Source organism: Phoca vitulina, unplaced genomic scaffold, assembly GCF_004348235.1.
Source record: "Phoca vitulina isolate PV1807 unplaced genomic scaffold, GSC_HSeal_1.0 scaffold37, whole genome shotgun sequence".
Lineage (NCBI taxonomy): Eukaryota > Metazoa > Chordata > Mammalia > Carnivora > Phocidae > Phoca > Phoca vitulina.
In genome coordinates, this window is record NW_022589740.1 from 6,893,913 (window position 1) to 6,904,314 (window position 10,402).

At 48.7% G+C, this 10,402-nt stretch overlaps 1 pseudogene; it reads right to left on the bottom strand.

Annotated features, from left to right (window-relative positions):
• Positions 1 to 361: 361 nt before the first annotated feature.
• LOC116646643 lies at positions 362 to 1,248 on the bottom strand (annotated as a pseudogene).
• Positions 1,249 to 10,402: the final 9,154 nt, after the last annotated feature.

Genomic DNA, 10,402 nt, shown 5'->3' on the forward strand with positions numbered 1-10,402 from the left:
TTGTCTCCACACATGGTGTGAAGTGAATAAAAGTTATGGCTTTGCTGTGAAAACCGACCTGAGTAATACCAAGTAAAACCAATTCTTTAGAGCAGGAAAACGAAGTGTCCTTTATTCCAGTCGTATTTAAGATTTTTCTATGAACAGAGATTTTATCAATTATTAATATAAAAGAGGCAGGAAAGGTCAACCTACTTCGGAGAGGGAGCTTCCAAATTTTTGAAACACCGGTGATAGGTAAATAATGCATGTTGATTTTTAATCATTCTTCTGTGTAAGCACAGTGATATTTAAAAAATTATTTTTCTTAAACACAAGAACAGATCACTGTGACTGCACCACCCCCTTCACCCCACAGGGCTCAGAGGTGGCCGAGTCCGAGCCCAGCAAAGTCCCCTTTGTGCTGCTCCAGCCATGGGTCCAGCATCCTGGCCTTGGGATTGAACCTCAAGGTCAGCTCAAGGTCACCTTCAGGTTTCAGGGCATAGAAAGGGAACGTATTGGCCAGGTCCTAGGCTGCAGGGAAGCTGTATTTCCGGTCCTCCGGGCTGGTCTTGGCATCGCTCACAGCCTTCCTTGGGAGAGCAGGGTAGCACCCTCTTGCATGGGGTGCTTGCAGGTACTGAGCCCAGTGTTCTGGCCAACGTATTCTTCTGCCATCTTCAGCAGCTGGAGCACCATAGGACCCAGGTGAGTCCCAGATATGCCATCCATGGGCACATCACCCATGGGCAAGCTCAGCAAACAGCTCTTTCCATCTGGGGCTTTCTGGGGCAGAAGGAGGGGGTTCTTGAAATAGCAGAACGGCTGCATGCTGGTCACAGCAACTCCAATGTCCTGGAATTATTCCTCCACCTCCCCTTTGCCCTCAAAGTGGCCCAGCCGTCAGCTTCTCGATGTTCTCCAGGCCACCGCAGACCACGTAGTGCAGGCCCAGGCACTGGGCCAGATTAGCCAGCAGCTTCGCCGGCTTGACCTCCCGCTCCTGGCTGCCACTTCCGCAGTAGTCAGGGATGATGAAGACAGCGTGGGCCCCAGTCAGGGCCCGCACAGCAAGCTGGCCTCATCATCCTGGTCTCCCCGCACCACTTCTGCGGCCTGCAGCCTCAGCTTCTTTGCTGCCCTAGGCCCAGAGTCCCACATCACCATGGCAACCCTGAACATCCCAACTTCCAGGAGCATCCGGGCCACTGAGCCTCCCTGAGCACCTGGGACTCCAAATACCACCACCAGTTTCTTGTCCGCCATGTAAACTAAAAGGAGGAAGGATGGTCCCCGAGGCCTGGGGGCTGTGGGACGTGTGGGATCAATGATGGGGACCTGGGATGACCCCACGCATGTACCACTTGGTCCTGATGAGCAACTGGCCGGGGTGGGGGGTGACGCCAGGTTTCTAGGACCCTCGGTCGGCTCCACCCCATCCCCCACCTGACCCCCACCCCCATCGCCAGTCCCACCTCCCCACCCCAGGTAGGAAAACCGATTTTTAATCATTCTCATCTGTTCAAGAGGGAGCTCTTCTGAGAGTGTTTACCATGCAATACTTTAGAGGCCGAGTTTAATTAACATTTGAAACTATAAATCTCTTTCAAATAACACTCTATAATTCCAGTCTCATTTGGCGCCTGCGGGGAAAGCACAGTCAGGAGTGAGGAACGGTGACAGGCTCGGTCACTCCCTCCCACCCCACTGCGACAGGGGCATCCGTGTGCCCGCTTTACACACTGCTGTGGAGGTGCAAACACACCAGCAGCCACATCCCAGAACTGTTTGCTGCAAGGCACTTGCCCTTTGCCCCCTTCACCCCAATGCCTACTTCCCCTTGCATTTCACGGGAGCCACTAGTGAGAACAAAGGCCAAGGCTAGGTATGCTCAGGTCCACGGCATGGAGCATCGGAGATGGCCAGCTCCTTGCCGTGGCCTGCTTGGTGCAGCCAAGTGAAACACAAGCCAGGATTTTAGAGCTCACGCCCTTAGAAAGATGGGTTGGCAACTGAGGGGAGGCAATCTACTTTCCAGGCCTTGGGAAGGGGTCCTTCTGGAGTTTGGAACCACCAGCATTTATACGATTGCACTGCATTACGTGCTCCAGGTTCAGGGTATGGTCCCAGCCATATCCCCTCTGCCCCCTCCCCCCATAGCAGGTGCTTCCCGAGCTACCCTTCTGCAACCTCCCGTCCTCCTCACTGTCCCTTAGTTCTTCAGACAAGGTTGTAGCAATTGAATTCTTGTCGCAGACTTCTGTTTCATATCCGGACTGATTTGTCACTTAGACACTCATCATTTTAGAAATCCCAGGGCAACTTGGAAGAATTTCCAGGTAGAACTTCTTAACACAAGACTGTTTCATACAAAGTCTTTGCAAGGTCATTGAATTGGAGGAGTTCTTAACAATGCACTTCCTACGAGCAATGCGATCCTACCACTTTCTGACCGTGGGCGGTCACACTCTCCAGCTCAGGCTGAGGGTCTGCGCTCTAGAACCACCTCTGAAACCAACTGTTTCAGCCCACGTGCCTTAGCAAACAGTCTGAACCAGAGGGCATACCAATCCTTTCTTGGAGCCCGGGGCAGTGAGAATAAAGGAAAACAGAGTTGAGGCACAGAGGCTCAGAAGCCATGAAATGGGGTATGTTACCACCTGGACACGGTTCACCATGAGCCATGAAGAGACTCAGCCGAACACTCGGCAGGGTACCTGCTTCGCCATGTGGGACACCTCCATCCAGGCTATCCTTTGCAATAGTTCATTGGAGAAAGAGAATTTGTCTGCTGGCTCCTTATCAGCCATCAGTAAAAGATGGTCTCCCAGATGGACTTGAGTGGACTTTGCCTTTTCAGCAGGTACTCGGGCAGCCCGGCAGCATGGGCTTCAATGCGTGGAAGCGGCAAAGCCTCGGGGGTTGGCTGCCCTCAAGCAGTGAGGCCAAAGGGGAACTGGCCATAGGCATGACTTAGGTGGACTGGGAGACCGAGGAGGCCAAAAGAATCAGAGGAGGTTCCCAAGATAGGTCCCATGAAGAGGCTGGGTGTTTTCTTTTGTTCAGACATTTCTAACACTGCTAGGCACTGTACAGGATCTTGGGATTACAGCTGAAGTGTTTATCTTCAGTAGGTAGTTGCTTGATTGCAGTAAACAAAATAAACACCCAACCAAAAAGCCACACCTCTCTAGAACAAGAAATCCAACCACGTACAGGATTTTGGCAAAAGGTGTTCCCAGAGGGAACCATCATTAACTGCATTCCATGTGGTAAAATCAAAGTCTTCAGTTAGAAAGGAAACTCAAGAGCTCACCTGGTGAGCCTTTTACTTCAATCAACCAAGCTTTTACGATCCTGAGACCCAAGAGATGTGAAGCACCACCCAATCCCCACCCACCCTGACACCTACTCTGGTGTTACTAACCATTTGCACTTTTCAGATCAAAGCTCTTCGAGATCTCTGAGCCTTCGTCAATAAAATTCCCTGCCCAGAATGCCCTTCTGTGTCAGTCAGAGCAGACTAGCTTATGCTGTGGTCCCAACTACTGAAATTTCATGGCTTTCAAAAAAGATTTATTTCTGCTCATTGTAGTCATTCAAGAACCTTGATGGGTGGAAGTTTCATCTTAATGTAGGTTTCCCTGGTTTCTTTAGCAGTAAAGGGGGAAAATGATCAGTCACATCCTAGCATTTAAAGCTTCCAGCCAGGGGCGCCTGGGTGGCTCAGTCGTTAAGCATCTGCCTTCGGCTCAGGTCATGATCCCGGGATCCTGGGGTCCTGGGATCGAGCCCTGCATCGGGCTCCCTGCTCAGCGGAGAGTCTGCTTCTCCCTCTCCCACTCCCCCTGCTTATGTTCCCTCTCTCGCTTGTCTCTGTCAAATAAATAAAATCTTTAAAAATAAAGCTTCCAGCCAGAAGTGACATTCGTCTGTCCATTTCACATTTCATCGGCTCAAGCACAATGTATGGCCACACTTAAATTCAAGAGGATGGGGCAGACTATTCCATTGGGTGCCAGAGAGGAAAAACTAGGAAGAGCCAATGAATAGTATTAATAACTCATTTTTTTTTTTAAGATTTTATTTGATAGAGACAGCCAGAGAGGGAACACAAGCAGGGGGAGTGGGAGAGGGAGAAGCAGGCTTCCCGCTGAGCAGGGAGCCCGACGCGGGGCTCGATCCCAGGTCCCTGGGACCATGACCTGAGCTGAAGGCAGATGCTTAACTGACTGAGCCACCCAGGCGCCCCAATAACTCACCTTTTTTTTTTTTTTTTAAAGATTTTATTTATTTATTTGAGACAGAGAGAATGAGAGAGAGAGCACATGAGAGGGGAGAGGGTCAGAGGGAGAAGCAGGCTCCTTGCTGAGCAGGGAGCCCGATGTGGGACTCGATCCAGGGACTCCAGGATCATGACCTGAGCCGAAGGCAGTCGCTTAACCAACTGAGCCACCCAGGCGCCCCCAATAACTCACCTTTTTAAAGCTTCTTCACCTACTGAATTCCTACTCACGCTTCTCGATTCAGGTCAGGTTTTATCCATTCAGAGAAGCTTCCGCACTCCATTACCTTGACCTCCAGGCTGATTAAGGAGACTTCACAGGTGCCCCCAACACTCCCCTCAACCATTGCACCAACAACACTGCATAGACGTGCTTTCTCTGCTTGTCTGTCTCCCACATAGCACAGAGGGTCCCCTGTGACAGCAACCATTTCTCTTTTACCCCGTGTGCTCAGCGCCCAGCACACTGCCTGCTAAATAGACACTCAATGCGTGTTTGTCGAGCTGAACAAAACTGACACGACAAGACGGAAAATAAAACTTCCCTCCTAGAAGAATGCACTGTGCCGGAGTAAGTGAAGCATTGCCCAATGTTGTAAGTATTTTTCAATGCCAGTCTCGCATCTCCTGCTGTTTGTCAAATTAAAGTGACACATTCAGGTGATAAAAAGAACACCCCTTGGGCAGAACCTAAATATAAACCTTCTAGGAAACTTTTGCCTTCATCTGTTAAGATGGAGAAATCGTTCTTACAGATTTCCATGAACCTCGGCCTCCAATGACTGTGGTCAGAAACCCTGATGCCAAGGCCATGTGGGGCCGAGCAGAGCCAGGGACAGCTTCACGGCGATCCCGGGGAGCGGTAAAGCAGAGCCGGCATCTTGTACCTTCTACGCGGAGTCTCCCCTTGCAGACCGAGGGGTGGCTCCTAGGCCCCTTTATGCGAGATGGGGTTCACGAGCTGGAGGCACGGGCATCACCTGAGGCTTCATTAGAAATTAGGAATCCTGGCTCCACGCACCACGCCTGCTGAATCAGAGCCCGCATTTCCAGCAAGATTCCCAGGTGACTCTCATGTAACTTAAAATCTGAGCAGCACTGAGCCGGGCTCTGAACACACTTCCTGGAGGAGTCTGGAAAGTGAGGACAGCTGTGCTCATCCCTGTCCCCACCTGTCACTGGGGGAGAGGTAAACACTCCTTAACCCGTGAACACAGCACTATGTTTATTCATTATTGAGGAGACAAGAGGGGATTGATTGAAGGTGAAGGGAGATCCCGGTGTATCCAAGGATCTCAGGGCCAGGCCTTCTGTGGACAGCTCTCTTTGCAGTTATGGGTGGTGGTCAGCCAGGTGGAAAAGACGGACAGCCAGCTTACCATGGGGTGACCCAAGAGACCCAGAGATGCTGCAAACCACTTCCAAAGGGCCCACGGAGTTCCAGCCTCTTACACAGCGAGCTACTTACACAGCCAGCGTCGCATTCCCGGCCTTTCCTGTCTTTAGGGGAACCCAGGATTCGTTCGTGAGCTGGTGAAGACCCACGTCATGATTCTCCCTTCACAAGTCAGGGACCCCTCTGTCCTTGTTTATCCTCCCCCCGACTGTCATTTTCGGCTCTGTGCTCTTTGATTTTCAACTCTCTCCTTCCTGCCCGCCCTCCCTCTCTACCACCCTTCACAGCACTTTGGTTTCCTGGTAACTTGACTATTCTATATGATCTCGTCTAATCTATCGTCTTACTCTTTGTTGGTAGACTCTTTTAGTCGATGTCATTCCATCTACCCTGAAATGCAGGCCTTCCTCTAATGGCTTCTGCTCTCTTGACATTATTGTGTGGTGTTATACCGGCAATGAGTATGTAGCATGTTCTTTTACCAAAGGACCGACATGGACACACGGCGTTTGGTTACTTGAAAGAGAATCAGATGCTGGGCCAGGCATGGGTACGAATCTTGCTTCTGGATTCTCTCTGTTTTTTCCTGTATCATCAGTCACCCCATCACCAATGGCAACTGACCTTCAGCCTACAACATGTTCAGATCTCCTCCATCTCCAAACAATACTCTCAATACTCTTCTCCCTTAAGCATACCACCCCATCTCCGTTCTTCCTTAAAAAAAAATTTCTTTTTTTTTTTTATTTGAGAGAGAGAGAAAGAATATGCATGCACATGCAGGGGAAGGGCAGAGGGAGAGAATCTCAAGCAGACTCTATACTTACAGGGAACCTGGCCCAGGACTCGATCTCACAACCCCTGAGATCATGACCTGAGCCCAAACCGAGGGTCCGACACTCAACCAAATGAGCCACCCAGACGCCCCACCATTTTTCCTTTTCAAAGGTGCCCTTGCCTGCCTTCTCTGCCTTGATTTCTCTCATTCTTTTGTACTACCAGCTAACTGAACTCTCTACAACCATAAGCTGTCCCTGCCCTCCCTGGCTGGGAATCTAGCGATGCCATTCGGGATTAACTCCAGATAGAAATCGGGAACAGACATGGCCCTTGCCCTTGGTAAGAGAGCCTTACCTTGTTTCAAGTCATTCCTCACCGGCTTAAATCGTACACCCAGCCACCTGGTGCTTCCCGGTGATTTCTGACTACAACCATGGTTTTTCTGACTCCCTGCTTGTGTCCATATCAGTTTTCCGAAGTAGAGAGCTTTTCCCTATTAGTACCTGACGAGGTCTGCTTACCTCTTAAGACCCAGCCTAGGTCACCTTCCCTGCCTCCCGTCTGAGGGCTCATGTCTTAGCCACACGCCGGTCGCATTCATTGCCGTGTGAATATTTACATTTCTGCAGCGTGAACTTCTTGGATGCTTAGATTTTTATTCTATTTGTCTTTATATCCCAGCTTCTAATAGGATGCCTGACATATAAATGTACACAAATGTTCATTAAATGACATTTCAAATGGACTCCAATTTCTTTTCCGTGTATTTGCCTGCTGTGGTTTTAGATTCACAAGACGTCAGCAGTTCAATCCGGAGAGTCCCTTACAGAGACACGGCCTCCAGGAAGCATGCCAGGGCGTCAGGGAGGTGTGCAAGTCTGGATGGGCTCCAGCCTCCCAAGAAAAAGCGGGTCATGGAGAATCGCCAGGCCTCTTAGCCATGACCTTCCTCTTCCCATCTGCTTTTGATTTGATCTGCTGAAAAAGCACCTTCCCAGGGTTCCTCAGCTGCCAGAGATTACCCTGGATGATATGACTCTCTGGAAAGAGAAAATGCTGGACCCATCCCCTGCTGGCCAGATACCCACTGAAAATCAGCCCGGGCTGGAGTGGGCAGCCGTCAGGGCTCAGCACTACGGGGAATTTGAATAAAAGGAAAGGAGCCTGGAGAACCGTGGAGGGTTGTCACTTAAAACTTCAAGTTTGTGTTTTAGAGGCCGGGGAACAGATGCAGGCCCTGTCGGGAGCCCCCTACAAAGCTCTACTTTAGTCTTCTCACTCTCTGAGTATCGCTGACTCAGCTGGTCTCCTCACTTAATCTGTATAGTTCCCTAAGTGGGTTGAGTCTGGCTGTCGGGAGCCGTACTGGGAGCGGAACCGAGAATCCTCAGGGCTCAGAGCTGACTTGAACTCTACTGGGCTGGGCCACTTCTCAGCCAGCACAGGGGTTCCAAGTGGGCCGGTGGGAGAATCGTCCGGTGTGTCTTACCCGCAGTGGGCCTTCTGCACATTGCCCCAGGCCGGGGTGGGCCGCAGTGAGCATTCAGCACCTGCCTGCGCCCCAAGTGGGTGCGTTGGAGTTTTCAGAGTTTGTGATGCCCTAATCAAGTCTTTGTGGCTAGACATCATGGGACCTCACTGCTTTCAGAAGAAGATGCACTCTCTTCCCCCATCTCTTGCTGAACCTACAGCATCATGAAATGACTGTGAAATAAACAAGAATTTCGGGGCGCCTGGGGGGCTCAGTCGTTAAGCGTCTGCCTTCGGCTCAGGTCATGATTCCAGGTCCTGGGATCGAGCCCTGCATCGGGCTCCCTGCTCGGCGGGAAGCCTGCTTCTCCCTCTCCCGCTCCCCCTGCTTGTGTTCCCTCTCTCGCTGTGTCTCTCTCTGTCAAATAAATAAATAAAATCTTTAAAAAAAATAAATAAACAAGAATTTCGCTAAAAGTGAGTTAGTGTTTGTGTGTGAGCTAGCATGTTGTGATCATTATGTCATCTATGTAAATAACTGCAGTGCATGTTTCTTAGGTATAGAAACACTTGTATTTTTCCTGGAGCAATATATATATATATATATATATGTATTTAATTCTGAAATCTGACTTCTTTACAACTTGAGATATACCAAGAGTTATTTACTGCATTAAAGTTTCAAATCTACCAAAACTGCACTCACTTAGAAAGCGTTCATCTATGCCTTCGTAATCCTCAAGAGGAGAATGAAAATATCAATCAGGCAAGTCAAACTTCTACTGCAAGGAACACCTCTTACTCTAGTACAAAGGCTTTCTACGAAAGTGGAAAATAAACCTGACAAAATTGAAATTGATGCACGTAGGTCTGCATCAGATACTCTGTCCACACACGATGAGACCTGAAGAGTCAAAGGTATGGGGGCAACGTTGTCTTTGACACAAAGCTGTAGCTCGCTGTCGATCAAAAGATTGAGATTTCTGCCGAAGAAAAAGCCAAAAACACCTTCTCAGAGTTGTCAACAAGAGATAACATGCGAACATGCTAGAGGGAAATATTTGGAGCCAGTTTATAACTAACTTCACCTTTGTCACCCCTACAGTGTACCAATAGCTGGAAAAATCTGTCCCCAAATAGACTCTCATCAGGACGCTGTGTATTTTTAATGTAAACTTAAGTTTTCAGTAATATTTAATTTGCAACTTTTCATGGTTGATAATGTTTTTCTTTCTATATAGCATTTTTGAGCATTACTCTATTAATTATATTGCTAACAAGTGATTTTGGAATATCAAGTATTCTTAATATGCATACTTTTAAAATTTACATTTTTACTTGTTTAGAGTAAATTGTTTAATTGTTACATATTAAGTATTTGGTTTTACTTTTCGTTTCATGAACTCTGAATACATTTAAAAAACATAAAAATGCCCGGATCAACACTAGTATTTTAATGTTATGCAAAATAAATATCAAATTACCAATACTGGCATTTTACTTTGGTATTGTAGTCGCCAAATAAAACAGTAAACCCAGAATTACACACACACACCCTTGTACACACAAACAAACAATCATAGAAGGACCATTCAGAGCTTAAGACTTCTGTATCTTTCTTCCTTATGTTTCGGTTTTAACCATTTGATTAAATCGAATGCTGAAAAAACGTTCGTACGGCTCATCAAAATTAGGGGTCTCTCTCCAATCTGGGTAAAACTATAGTTTCTCTTGTGTCACAGGGACATAGAAATTCCCAGGTCCTGGGAGATAAAATTTAGTTGAAAGAGTTGCACTGTTTGTCTCGTAATAAATGCAGTGCACACAGCGTTCAGATATGATGGATTTCCTCCCGAGGTTTCAGTGCCTTTGAGCTGGATCATCTCCCTCTGTGGCTCCTTGGGTGCTGACCTCTGAAAGGGTCTTCCCTCCCACAGCCAGCTCTGCAGCAAGACCCCGGCCCCATGCCTTCTCCAGCTCTCCTGGGGCATCCTGAGGGAGGGGCGGGGGTGGCTGTGAATATCTAATGAGAACGCTCTCAATGCACTCAGATTAGATCTCTCTTTGTTCTTCAACAATAGCATCAAAGGCAGAAAGTATGGTTTCTAAACAAAGAGAGACTTTTTATAGGGCATTTGCAGGTATTACAAGTTTTCTCTTCTCTTTTCAGGTTCTCAGCCTATCCTGGGGAGAGGGAACTTGCTCAAAAGTCACTTAGTAAGTGACTCAGCCAGGTTCAAGCCCCAGTCTAGCTGCCCAGAGCTCCTGTTCCTGCCTGCGCCATCAGTGGTCCCTGGACTGCAGAGCCCTCTAGAGAGCTGGGCCGCAGCCCCACACACTGGGGTGGGAGCCCACACATTTGTGTTTTAGTAAGATCCCAGGTGAGGCTGGTGCTGCTGGTCATCAGACCACACTTAGAGACCCTGTGCCCCACATCAGTGGTCTCCCAACCTGAGGCAGAGCTTGTTAGGAGAGGCCCAAGCCCCAAA